General features: G+C 37.1%; 1 non-coding gene across 1 annotated transcript; it reads left to right on the top strand.

Annotated features, from left to right (window-relative positions):
- On the top strand, positions 13,150-13,221 carry TRNAW-CCA. The gene has a single exon. It is a non-coding gene; the product is annotated as a tRNA-Trp (tRNA).

Raw genomic sequence — 13,902 nt, 5'->3', positions numbered from 1 at the left:
TCTAGCAGCCATTTTCCTCAGTGACATTCCAGATATGGGAGATCTAAGACCTAGGAAGGAGAATTACTAAAAGTTGAGCAGTATTAGATGTTCTATGGCACATTTTTGAGGCAAGAGCCACCATGGCCATGAATGACCCATAAAAAACAACTGCAAAAATCAAAATATAGTTCTTCCAGGATCTCACCTAAAACTGTGGCTTCCTAATAGTTCATTCCCTCCCTGACCATGGTTCATGTTTCTATCTTTATTGACTATAAGACCTTGGGAAAATTTCTTAAACCTCTCAGCCTCATTTAATTCCTTGTGAAATGGGATCCCTAACATTATCTCATAATTGTATTGCAGGAATTAGATAAAGCCACACAACTTCAAGGAGAATAAAGAAATGGGGAGCTGTTTATTCTATACTGAAGTATAGAATAAGAACAGAATAAACTGAAACTCTATACTGAGTTTCAGTTTTGCAAGATGAAAGACTTCTGGAAATATGTTGCACAGCAATGTGAATACATTTAACACTATTGAACTATACATTTAAATGGTTACAAAGGTAAATTTTGTGTTCTGTGTTTTTAACACAATTTTTAAAAAGTGTTTGCTGAATGAATGAAAGAAAATTTCCTATCACATGCACAAGTGTGTACATACACAAGATAGGTTCATAACAATACCTGGTACATCATAAGCATTCAAATATCTATGGGGTTCTTCTTTTCCCTCTTTTGAATCTCCCAACAATCTCGACTTCAGCCTCACCTTCATGAATTCCTAATTTTCCTTCCTCTGAACACTATGTAGACCTAATCATATTCTGTCCAGTGCTATTCCCTCACAGTTCAGTTTGGGCATGCTTTATCTTGCCAAATAGACTGCCAACTTCTGCAGAGAAGACATCATATCTTATACTTTTTTATGTTCCACTTCACATCCAGTACAATCTTTCCATTAACTGTTGGCTGAGATTCTACTCCAAATGACATGGACCTTCCCAGAGTCAAAACATTCCAGTTGCCACTGACTACTCTTAGTCCTCCATTCATCACTACAGATCAACATTTATTGGCTTATTTATATAGAGATCTCTGTTAGGAAAAGGGAATAACAATGGATGGGAAAGATAGGAACAAAACTAAATAATATATATGATTGTCCTCAAATGGCTTACAATCTATTTGCACAGACAACGCAAACATAAAGAAGTTGGTAAAACTGCAAGGAAAAAATGCTAAGTGTCCACAGAGTGTTAAGGACAGCCATGGATACTTCGGGGAAATTAAATAAGAGATGATCTTTAGAAAAACACAAGCACTAAAGTATATGTTCTTTAGAATTAGATGATTCTGCAGGGGAAAAATGCATCTGCTCACTAACTCTGAGATAAAATTATTATATATTTTCAAGGTAATATTAATAATAACAACATTATTTCAGGCACTGCAGTAGACTCTACATACTGTCACTAATTCTAAAAAAAAAAAAAAGGAGGGGGGTGGTATAATCCTTGTATATATAGAAACAGTGTGAAAGAAAAGTACTTCTCTACAGATGTAGGGATAGTAAATATTAGATTTGAACACATGTGACTCCAAAGCATGAATTCTTCCCATGATACAACTCATTCTTTCATCAAACATTTATTGAGCAAGTGTTGTGCTGAAGATAGAAAACTAAATAAAACATGATTTCTTCCTTCAAGTAGTTCTAGTCTGATGAGGAGGCAGTTATATAAAGAAACCACTTCAACAAAATGTGATGAGTCCAAAAATAGAGAATTGCAGAGTAAGTTATGGAGCACATAGGAAAGAAACCTAATCCATCCTGGGAAATCCTGGAAGATTTCCTGGAAGAATAGAATTCTTTATTAAGTCTTAAAAAATTAAAATAAAAAAACAATAATAGCTTACATTTGTGTATTTACTGTCAAGGTGTGAGTTCCTCAGTCATGTCCAATTCTTTGCGATCCCATGGACTGCAGCCCTCCAGGCTCCTCTGTCCATGGGATTTCCCAGGCAAGAGTACTGGAGTGGGTTGCCATTCCCTTCTCCAGGGGAGCTTCCCAACCCAAGCACCGAATCCAGGTCTCCAACATTGCAGGCAGATTCTTTACCATAGGCATATACTATTATTAGCCCTGATTTACAGTTGAGGCAAAATGAAGTGAGCAACTTACATCACTTAAAATTTGTGGCAGAACCAGGGTATGAACCTATTTTCTCTTAATCTCTACAGTATACTGCATATGAGTAGGAGTTTACTAGAAAAGTGGACTGAAGAGGAACATTTTTTTGCAAAGGAAAATTGAGAGCAAGGTTCAGGCCAATAAACTGCACAGGATGGGATGTGTAAGGAGTACAGTATAACTGAAGCAGGAAATAACAAGAGATGAAATTAGAGAATTATGGGCCAGACCACAAAAGTTCTTATGTAACAACCTAGGCTCTTAGAATTTATCCTATAAATTATGGAGGAATATCTTCAGATTCATATATTAATAAACAATTATGCCAGCTATTTGAAGGATGAAAGTCAGTTAAAACTAGAGGAAAGAGAGTCCATTAGGAAACAGTCATTATTATTATTATAAAAAACAAATAACATAAATTTACTCTAACAATTTTAAGTATACAGTACAGTAAGGAAACCTTTTTAATATGCAACGGAGAGAGGATAAAAACCTGAAATTGGGTAGAGAGAACAAGATGGAAAACTAGGAAATAAAACATATCTGAATGGAATAATAGGCAGAACTTAGTGATGAACTGAATGTGCCTAGCTTCCTGACCATCACTTCCCTGTTTTAAATAATTTATTCAGGATAAGAGAAAGCATAAAAGTATGCATTTGTCCTTTCTGAACTAGTCTCACATAGCACTAGGCATGACAGTATTAAAAATGAGTAAGACATACTTTCCATCCTAGAAGAACCTGCAGTCTGGAGCAGGGGTTAAGAACAAGATAAGTGTAATACAGGGTTTGGAGTATGAAAGAAACAGGTACAATATGCCCCAGGGATTCAAGGCGGGAATAATCAGCCCCAACCAGGAGAGATCAAAGAAGGGTTGACAGACAAGATGCCTCAAACGAATCTGAAGAAACAAGCAGGCACATTCAGTGGATCATGTATTACTTACAGTGAGTGTTTCTCCAGTGTAGTGTGGCCAGAACACAGCAGAACAAATAGTTTTCATGAATTATGCACAGGAGGTGATGGGAGGCAAGATGAATAGTGGACCCCTGAAGGTATCAGTAGAACAGGAATTTGTTAGCTGCTAGTTCCTCAATGTACAAGAGGGAAAGTGAGGTCACAAAAAGATGAAGGTGGAGGAAAAGATAGTGATCTGCAATAAAATTACAAGAAGTGTTGTCGTTTTGTAGAGCGGTTTTTTAGTGCCATCTGGGGCCGCATCAGGGAGCTTCTTTGGTGGCTCAGATGGTAAAATCGTCTGCTTGCAATGCTGGAGACCCGGATTCAACCCCTGGGTCAGGAAGATCTCCTGGAGAAGGAAAAGGCAACCCACTCCAGTACTCGTGCCTGGAAAATTCCATGGAGGGAGGAACCTCATAGGCTACAGTCCATGGGGTCGCAGAGTCAGACATGACCGAGTGACTTCGCTTTCACTCTTTTCACTTTTTCTGGGGCCGTGTCATCACACTCCATCTAGCCCCACCTTGAGGCACAGAGTCAGAGCTCAGTATGCTTGGAGAAGTGTATAAGCCTATTAGTTCTACCTGAAAACTTTGCATTTCCCATAACTGTAGGATGTTATCTTGAGATTCAGTTAGGGGTATGTGCATCAGGCAGTTTCTACTGCTCTTCTAAAGGATTTTAAAAGCCTCAGTGCCTCATTCACAAATATTGATCTTTGTGAAGAGAAGTGCCTTTTTTTGACAAATGTGTTTATATAAGCATTATTTTTCTAAATGCAAGGCCCAATGTCAAAAAAGCAACATTATTTATGAATATAAACTCTCAGACTTGAATAAGAACATCTTTGTTTAACCTGTTTAATATACAATACCTATACAAACAATTTCTAAATCTCAAGCATCTTTCTGGAAATGGCTCTTTATTCCCTTCTAAAGTCAAGTTTCTACTGCTGCCCCTAACAATTAAATAAGAAAAAAGGAAATTCAGTTACTGAAATTGATCACAGACTTTCTAGCTCATTAAACATATTCTCTTCAACACAGCAGCATAAGCTATAAATCTAGTTCTTTGATTCTGAATAATCTCAATATTCTTTATAGGGAGGCTTAAAGGTATTTTTCTTTAAGAAAAATAAAATAATTTATCTAGTGGAAAAATGTCTAATAAAGTCATTTTAATTAGATACACACATTAATCCTAAAATTGTACAAAATAGTTATAGTGACATTTCTCCATTTATTATAATGAAATCTAGTGAACATGGTTAGAATATAAACAGATCAGAGAGACTATGAAAGTCAGTGTTATCTGAGGTAATTTTATCATTATTTAGTAAATGATATGTCTCCCAGGATAAACTATCCATGTCTCCCAGGATAAAACAACAGATTCTCATTATATGAGGGTGACTTACTTGGAATTGGGAACCAAAACTATTTCTCAAGACCAGCCATCCCAAGTCCAATCCCCACATCCAGGAGTATCAAAATCTCTGATCACACTCCAAAATGAAGACAGATAGTGATAGAATTTTCACATATTCAGTATGTGCAAAAATATAAACTAGAGTTATGACATCAGAAGACAGGTGGCTAAGACCTAGTGATTCCTGCTTTTTCACACAAAATAGCATGTTTATTCATCCCACTGTACTTCTACAGTTGCCCAGAGGGAGAATAAAGTACCTGAAGTTTCAACTGATAAAGATGACTCACCCTGAAACTTACTGAGTAGTTTATGAGGGTTTATAATGCATGTGAATTGTTGCTTATGTCTTGTATGCTGGGCAATGGTCAGGATGAAATGAGGCCAAAGAGTCTGATAAAATGGAAAATAAAAATCTATGGCAGTCATATATAAAAATGACAATGTGTATATCATAAATCTTTATACATTTTAGCATATGGTGCATATATATTCAAGTAATATAAATGTTAAAGAAAAGGTCTTTAGCACAAATTGACCAGCTTCAACACTGGAAAAAATAAAAATTAACAAAAAAGAAATCCAAAGTAAAATAACAGCTCTCATAAATGTCTCAAGGGTGAAAATACTGCTGTGTCTATAACATAGGAAAGAAACAATTTCTGGTAATAAATTCTACCAGATATTTTAGTGATAGTATCATTTCTACTGATTTTAAAAACATATTTTTAATTGTCTTACATATTTCCTTGAGCATACAAGAAAAAAAAAAATCAGAGTCCTGGGGAATAGCCAAGAGGACAGAGAAGGAAGGCCTGGGTGCACATCCTCCCACAGGCACACCAAAATAATAACTATTTACAGAACAACTATCTATGAGAATCAGCTGATGACTAGCAGAGTAGATTTTCCACAACTAAAGAAAAACAAACCACAACCAGGTGGGTAGGAGGGGCAGAGACATGATATAATCAAGACCCACAGTCCCAGGTAGGCAACCCACAAATGGGAAGATAACCACAATTGTGAAAGTTCTCCCTAAAAAGCAAGAGATCTGAGCTCCAGATCAGACTCCTCAGTGTGGGGATCCTGCTCCAGAATGAAGAACCTCAAAAACATCAGGCTTTGAAGGTTAGCAGAGCTTACACACAGGAGAGCCATAGAGGGCTGTTGGAAATGAGAGCTTTCAGGCATTCAAAAATCTCACATGCTTCAAGTTCCAGCACAGAGACTATAATTTGAAAGGAGCCTAGGTTAGACCACTTTCTAATCTTGGAAAGCCTCCTAAAGGGGTGGGAAGCAACTGGGACTCCTTCTGAGATCACAGACACTGGTAGCAGCCAATTTGGGGAGCTTGATCTACCAGAAGGACATGGGTATGGCATGTACCATTTTGGAGTCCTCCTCCTAGCTTATTAGTGCTAAGGGTTTATCTGCCCACCAGTGGGCCAGTACCAGCCTCAAGACCCACCAGACAATGGAGACAGCCATGCTGAGACCTAAGTGTCCATTGACATATGAGTGGATAAAGAAGATGTGGTATGCAACTGATTCAGCTATAAAAAAGAATGAAACCACTTGCAATAATACAGATGCACCTAGAGGGTATTATGCTAAGTGAAATAACTCAGATAGAGAAAGACAAATACTATATGATTTCACTTATTATAGAATCTAAAACAAAAGAAAAACAAAAACAGACAGAGAGAACCAACTAGTCATTGCCACAGGGGAGAGAAGTGATGGGATGAGTGAAATAGGTGAGGGAGATTAAGAAAGGTACAAACTTCCATTTATTAAGTAAGTCACAGGGATGTAATGTACAGTATGGGGAATATAGTCAATAATACTGTAACAACTTTGTATGGTGACAGATGGCGACTAGATTTATCATGGGGATCATTTTGTAACACACACACAAAAAAATATTGAATCACTATGTTGTAGACTTGAAACTAATATAAATATTTTAATTCAATTATAATTCAATAAAAAATAAATTAAGAAAAACAAATTGAGACTCCACTTACCACAGAATAGCTCCAAAGCAAGCAATACTATTTCCACTACTAAAAGTATTCGAAATGTGTACCAACATTCTAATACAAGAGAACTGTTCCCTGCAAAGCTCTCTCAACAAAGTGAGGTGTTTTCACAAACAGGATTCAAAGGAAATAGAAGCCATGATGGCTTTTGCAGTTTCTCAAAGCGTGATAAACAAAGTAACTCCCCATATCTGTGTCATGAGACTAATTCCTACTGGTAGCAATGAAAATACTAATATATTACCTGCAGTCATTTGATGTTATTTAAGTACCTCCAGCTGATGACTAATAAGATGAGGCTTTAAAAAAATTCTAGTTAGGTCTCCTTTCCTCCTTCCTTTCTTCCTCTCACTCTATCCATTTCTCCATCGTTTCATCTTGTCTTTCCTTTTGTCCAACAGTGGAAAAAATGGGTGCCAGTAGGTCTACACATACCATAATTCCTATCACAGGCTACATTTGAAGACCAATGGATCATCGCCCAAAGTAAATCTGTCAATTTTTCACATCACCTACCTCCAGAGATAAAAATTCTATTTCATATTTATCTAGGTGTCTACATCAAAAGCGTAGGCAAACTTTATTTTCTTGGACTCCAAAATCACTGTACAGTGACTGCAGCCATGAAATTAAAAGACGCTTGCTACTTAAAAGAAAAGCTATGATAAACCCAGATGGTATATTAAAAAACAGAGATATTACTTTGCCAACAAAGGTCAGTATAATCAAACTACGGGTTTTCCAGTAGAGATGGGCCATTAAGAAGGTTGAGCATGGAAGAATTGATGCTTTTGAATTGTGGTGTCGGAGAAGACTCTTGAGAGTCTCTTGGACTGCAAGGAGATCAAACAAGTCGATCCTGAGGGAAATCAGTTCTGAATATTCATTGGAAGGACTGATGCTGAAGCTCCAAACCTTTGGCCACCTGATGTGAAGAGTTGACTCACTGGAAAAAACCCTGATGATGGGCAAGATTGAAAGCAGGAGGAGAAGGGGACAGCAGAGGACGAGATGGTTGGATGGCATCACCAACTCAATGGACATGAATTTGAGCAAGCTCTGGGGGATGGTGAAGGTCAGGGAAGCCTGGCATGCTGCAGTCCATGGGGTCACAAAGAGTATGACAGGACTGTGCAACTGAACAACAATACATCAGTAAGTCTATGTTGAAAAACACTTAAAAATTCAAATCATTTTGTTGCACAACTGGTTTGACTGTAGCATGTATATATAAAGATCTAAATTAAATAACAATGAACAAAGCTGCTTAGCTTAGCTTTACATCCCAACTTAAGTGCTTAGAAATACATAAACTAGGCAATTTTAATTTTATACTATTAAGGGCTGACAGGGACCCTGGTATCATTAAAGCAAAGTCCTATAAATATAAAAATATACAAGTTTATATTTTCCAGAAAACCCAGGTTTGAGTTTGTCAAGAGATCTCTCTAGTTGTATTAACATAAAAATCAATCTTTATTGTTTCAGGGTTATCTCAGTGACAGGTAACTGTCTGAAAATTGATCATCTGCTTCCTTTTCACAGTGATTAAAAACTGCCTGGTTAACAGAAGGTTGAGAATTACATGGCTCTAACATGCTTAATGTTATCTGAATCTAAACAAATGTGATAAGTGAAATCAAATTCAATCAAAAGAAACATTACCACTTTCTCAATGATTAAAGTAAAACCAGTGATCTAACAAAAAAAATTAAAGCCCATTCAAGTGACTCAAAACTTAGAAGTTCCTAATGTTAAGGCTTAATTCTGTTCTGCCAGCTGGCATCAATATAAACTCTGTCCAATTTAGAGAATCTGATTAAGAAACCTAAGGTTCAACTCTCACGCACAGTATCTAAGCTTTGGTTTTTGAGGGTGATGGATGATGAAGGGGGCAAAATGTGAATATTCTCTGCTTGCCTCAATGATCCATAGCAAGCACAGTTCTAATTAATCTTGCCAGTAACAAAGGCCATAATCCACAAGAACTTACCTTCTCAGCCAAGCTGCTATTCTGTATCCTGTACAGCTGAGTGCAGAATTCAGTGCTACCTTATGGAGTATACCTGGTACTGGATGCTCCACCCAGATTCCTTCCTCAAGGATAAAGCATCCTTCTCTCAGCTGTTGGGAATACCATCTCTTGACAGTTCACATGTGGGTCCCTCACAGAGAAATGCCCTTGGCCACAAAGAACTACCTCACTTAAAGTTAAGCTCCCTCTCAGGGGAGAGCCCATAGTCAATGAGCTTGACTGTGGAACAAAGAACCCCTTGCTTCAGTACAGAGTATCTCTGAAAGGACATCCCAGCTCCAGAGCTCCCTAGAGTCTCTACTGATGCTCAGTTGCATTGAGGGTCAGTGTCTCCCTCTTGCTGATCCTCCTTTTCTCACTTCCTTACATATGCACTCTGGAGACCACTTGTCAAATAACCTCTTCATCTCAGAATCTATTTCCATGCAGCCTAATCTAAGACTCAAGTCAATAATTATGAAAGGCAAATACACTAGTATACAGTAATTTTGCTGACTTCATAGATCTTGGTGTCAGTCTTGATCTTCTGTTATAGATGTCAACCTATTAATCGAGGCAGAGAAAAGATCTAAACTTTAATTCATCATTAACAGACTCCAATACCCATTTGATTGAAAAAATATTCAGGAGCCAAATTATTGGTATTATAGGTTACCTTATTTCTACCCTTTCTTCTGAACAATTCTGAATGTTTGGCAAAAATTATTGGATAATTTTGTTACTCAATTATAAGAGAAGAAATACTCTAGATGAAATTCTAATTGAAAGCATAAGAAGAAAAGGAGAATAAAAATGATTTGTCCACAATAGATCTCTATGTTCCCAAAGATGGGACAAATGTACTTTTGTTGGATTTATAAAGATTCAGGCCTTTTCTGATCAAAATATAAAAGAATTATTAGAACAGCATCTACTTTTTATGTTTTCAATCTCTTAAAATCTCCTTTGGAAAGGAATGAAAGGTTGCCATGGAATCAACTGATTCTTTTATTCTATTCACTTTTCAATCCAAAGAATATGAAAAGATCCTAAGTTTTGAGTTCTTTGTTTTTCAGTTTGCTCATTTTCTTTTAGTTTTGTTGTTGTTTTAGTACCACTATTTTGAAGAATAGAAATAAAATCAGTTGGTCTGCCTAACTGTAGTCTCATTTGTCTTAGTTAATACAAACTAAGTTTCTCTTCTAAACCATATGGACACACAGAAAAGTAAATAGATCAGAGTACAACAGCAAATGCTGATGTGCCATTCTTTTTAAAAGATGTAACTATTATATATAGATAAAAGTTGTTATACAGAAAAGAAAGCATGCCTACAAAAATGCATCTTCTGTTTCCTTTAAGAAGAGATTTCTGACAAGGACAAATAAAATCACTAATTTGACTATGGTTTTCAATAACTGAATGACAAGAATCTATTCCTGTTGGGGATAGGAAGATGCACATGTGGACAAAGATTCATTCTTTTATGTTTTAGGGGGAAAATAAAATGATATGCCTTCCTCTTTCACTCCTAGTGACTTACACCTAGACTAGCATCTCCAGATTTTTCTACAATTATTCCTCAGCATTCACAGGGAATTGGTTCAAGGACCCACCATAGACACAAATATCTGAGTATGCTTAACTCTCATAGTGGACCTCTGTATCCATGAGTGCTGAACCACCAGATTCAGAACCAGCATGTGTGGAAAGCCAACTGTATATTTGTTGAAAGAAATCTGCTTATAAGTGGACTTGCACAATTCAAACCCATCTTGTTCAAGGGTCAATGGAACTATGTACTTTTATGAATAAAAATGTTTTAAATCTTCACATATATAACATATAAATTATATCATTTACTGTGCTAGTAGGTACATTTCAAAATGTACAACAACAGAAATATTATAAAAAATAAATAAAATGAAATGAAAATTTTATATAAGACCAGTTTATTAATTAGTGGTCCAAAAATCTTTCCTCACAGTAAAATATTATTAATAACTTCAAAATAAATATCAACACAATCAAATATACACCATCTCCTTCAAACTTAGCTTAACATTTATTGATGCTATGATTCAAAAGTCTGATTCTTAATTCAATTCTGGTTGCCATAATCTAGAAAGAAATACTACACAAAGATAAAAAGATCCAAATAGATGAGGCACATTATTGGCTGTGCTTATTAAATCATGAAATTCATTTTGTAATCATTTGAGTGGTTAGCATTATATTTAACCCATGGGGTTTATTTGCAAGAATCTTTGAAAGTTATTTGAACCAAAATAGATAGCACAATATGCTCGTCTACTAAACAAGAAAGACAGGCACCACAAAAAAACTATTATATGTTGAAAGTAAACTAATAAATATGGGCATGAATCTGCAAGCAATAAATGCTGGAGAGGGTGTGGAGAAAAGGGAACCCTCCTACACTGTTGGTGGGAATGCAAACTAGTACAGCCACTATGGAGAACAGTGTGGAGATTCCTTAAAAAATTGCAAATAGAACTACCTTATGACCCAGCAATCCCACTTCTGGGCATACACACCGAGGAAACCAGAATTGAAAGAGACACATGTACCCCAATGTTCATCGCAGTACTGTTTATAATAGCCAGGACATGGAAACAACCTAGATGTCCATCAGCAGATGAATGGATAAGAAAGCTGTGGTACATATACACAATGGAGTATTACTCAGCCGTTAAAAAGAATCCATTTGAATCAGTTCTGATGAGATGGATGAAACTGGAGCCGATTATACAGAGTGAAGTAAGCCAGAAAGAAAAACACCAATACAGTATACTAACACATATATATGGAATTTAGGAAGATGGCAATGACGACCCTGTATGCAAGACAGGGAAAGAGACACAGATGTGTATAATGGACTTTTGGACTCAGAGGGAGGGAGAGGGTGGGATGATTTGGGAGAATGACATTCTAACATGTATACTATCATGTAAGAATTGAATCGCCAGTCTATGTCTGATGCAGGATACAGCACGCTTGGAGCTGGTGCATGGGGATGACCCAGAGAGATGTTATGGGGAGGGAGGTGGGAGGGGGGTTCATGTTTGGGAACACATGTAAGAATTAAAGATTTTAAAATTTAAAAAATTAAAAAATTAAAATAAAAAAATAAATATGGGCATGATGTTTGACTCCCACTCTTTCTAGAATAGCTGGGAGACTCTTTAGAATCCATGACTATTTGACAAGTGGACAGTGTAAGGCACTAGTGTTAAACCATGTGATAAATGTTAGAACATCTGTATTTCTTACTTTCCAGAGGAAATTAATTATAAAAAGAATTTGAACATTTTCTTCCCAAACTCTCTGGCAATCCAGGGAGAAAATATATGACCTAAAAAAACTGATACTAAGGAATTGCTTCGAGAAGACACCAAAATTTTAACCTAGGTTTTCTTTCAGGCTTTGCTTCAAGCACCTAGATAGTATAACAAGCAGGGTCAGCATGTTTCCAGATCAACACATTGCACATATTTTGGTACTCACATGCTCTAAAGTCAAATATACAGTTGACCCTTAAATGACATGGGGGTAAGGGCACCAACTCCCATACAGTCAAAACTTTCTGACTCCCCAATATCTTAACTACAACAGCCTATTCCAACAGCTTATTGTTGAACAGAAGCCCTACCAATAACATGAACAGTCAATTAACACATATTTTGTATGTTATATGTTTTATACACTGTATTCTTATAATAAAAGTAGAGAAAAGGAAATAGTAAGAAAACCAAAAGGAAAATATATTTACAATACTGTATGTATAGATGCCATAAGTTTACATCATCTGTCTATAAAATGAATTGTCTGTCAGTACCAGATTGAGGGAAGGAGGAGAAGAGGGAGACAGAGGATGAGATGGTTCAGTGGCATCACTGACTCAATTGACATGAGTTTGAGCAAACTCCAGGAAATGGTGAAGGACAGGGAAGCCTGGTGTGCTGCAGTGATAGGTCACAGAGTTGGACACAACATAGCGACTGAACAACAACCTACATTAATACTGTATTATATGATAGAAGATACTGTAGCTGTTATACAGAATACTAACACTACAAATCAAAAACAAAAAGATAATATGAAAAGAAATTAATATTTACAGGTACAGTGATTCATGCATTCATAATGAAGAAGCAGCAATACAATTATAGTAGCCAGGGTAGCTAGTCTATATGGTAATGAATGAATTGTTATAAAATTTTCATGGCATACAGTATTACAGTCATATTCATAATATATTACCAGAAACATTATAACTTAAACACAAAAATATCTCATATAGTTCTTATTGCAAAACAAGTTCACCACAATAGCAACACAAGGTAGCTATGAAATTATTACATTAGGAATAGTGTACTACATACCATGTTGCATGTGGGGTCTTAGTTGCCCACCCAGGGATCAAACTCATGCCCCCTGCAGTAGAAGCACAGATTCTTAATCACTGGATTATCAAGGAAGTCCTTTTTGGGGCTTCCCTGGTGGCTCAGAGGTTAAAGCGTCTGCCTCCAATGCAGAAGACCCAGGTTCGATCCCTGGGTCGGGAAGATCCCCTGGAGAAGGAAATGGTAACCCACTCCAGTATTCTTGCCTGGAGAATCCCATGGACGGAGAAGGCTGGTAGGCTACAGTCCATGGGGTCGCAAAGAGTCGGACATGACTGAGCGACTTCACCACCACCACCCTTTTGTTACTTGGGCTTCTCTTGTGGCTCAGCTGGTAAAAAATCCACATGTAATGTGGGAGACCTGGGTTTGACCTCTGAGTTGGGAAGATCCCAAGAAGGGTAAGGCTACCCACTCCAGTATTCTGACCTGGAAAACTGCATGGACTGTTTAGTCCATAGCATCGCAAGAGTCGAACACAACTGAGCGACTTTCACTTCACTTTGTTGTTGCTCGGTTGTTAAGATGAATCTGACTCTTTGTAGCCTCACAGACTGCAGCATGCCAAGCTTCCCTGTCCTTCACTATCTCCTGGAATTTGCTCAAATTCACATTCATTGAGTCGGTGATGCCCTCTAACCATCTCATTCTCTGTCGCCCCCTTCTCTTCCTGCCCTCAATCTTTCCCAGCATCAGGATCTTCTCCAAAGAGTTGGCTCTTCACATCAGGTGGCCAAAGTGTTGGAGCTTCAGCACCAGTCCTTCCAATGAATATTCAGGAATGATTTCCTTTAGAATTGACTGGTTTGATCTTCTTTCAGTCCAAGCAACTCTCAAGAGTCT

The sequence above is a fragment of the Capra hircus genome, chromosome 4, assembly GCF_001704415.2.
Source record: "Capra hircus breed San Clemente chromosome 4, ASM170441v1, whole genome shotgun sequence".
Classification (NCBI taxonomy): Eukaryota; Metazoa; Chordata; class Mammalia; order Artiodactyla; family Bovidae; genus Capra; species Capra hircus.
The sequence above is the reverse complement of the archived record's forward strand: the minus strand, read 5'-3'. Positions and strand labels throughout refer to the sequence as shown.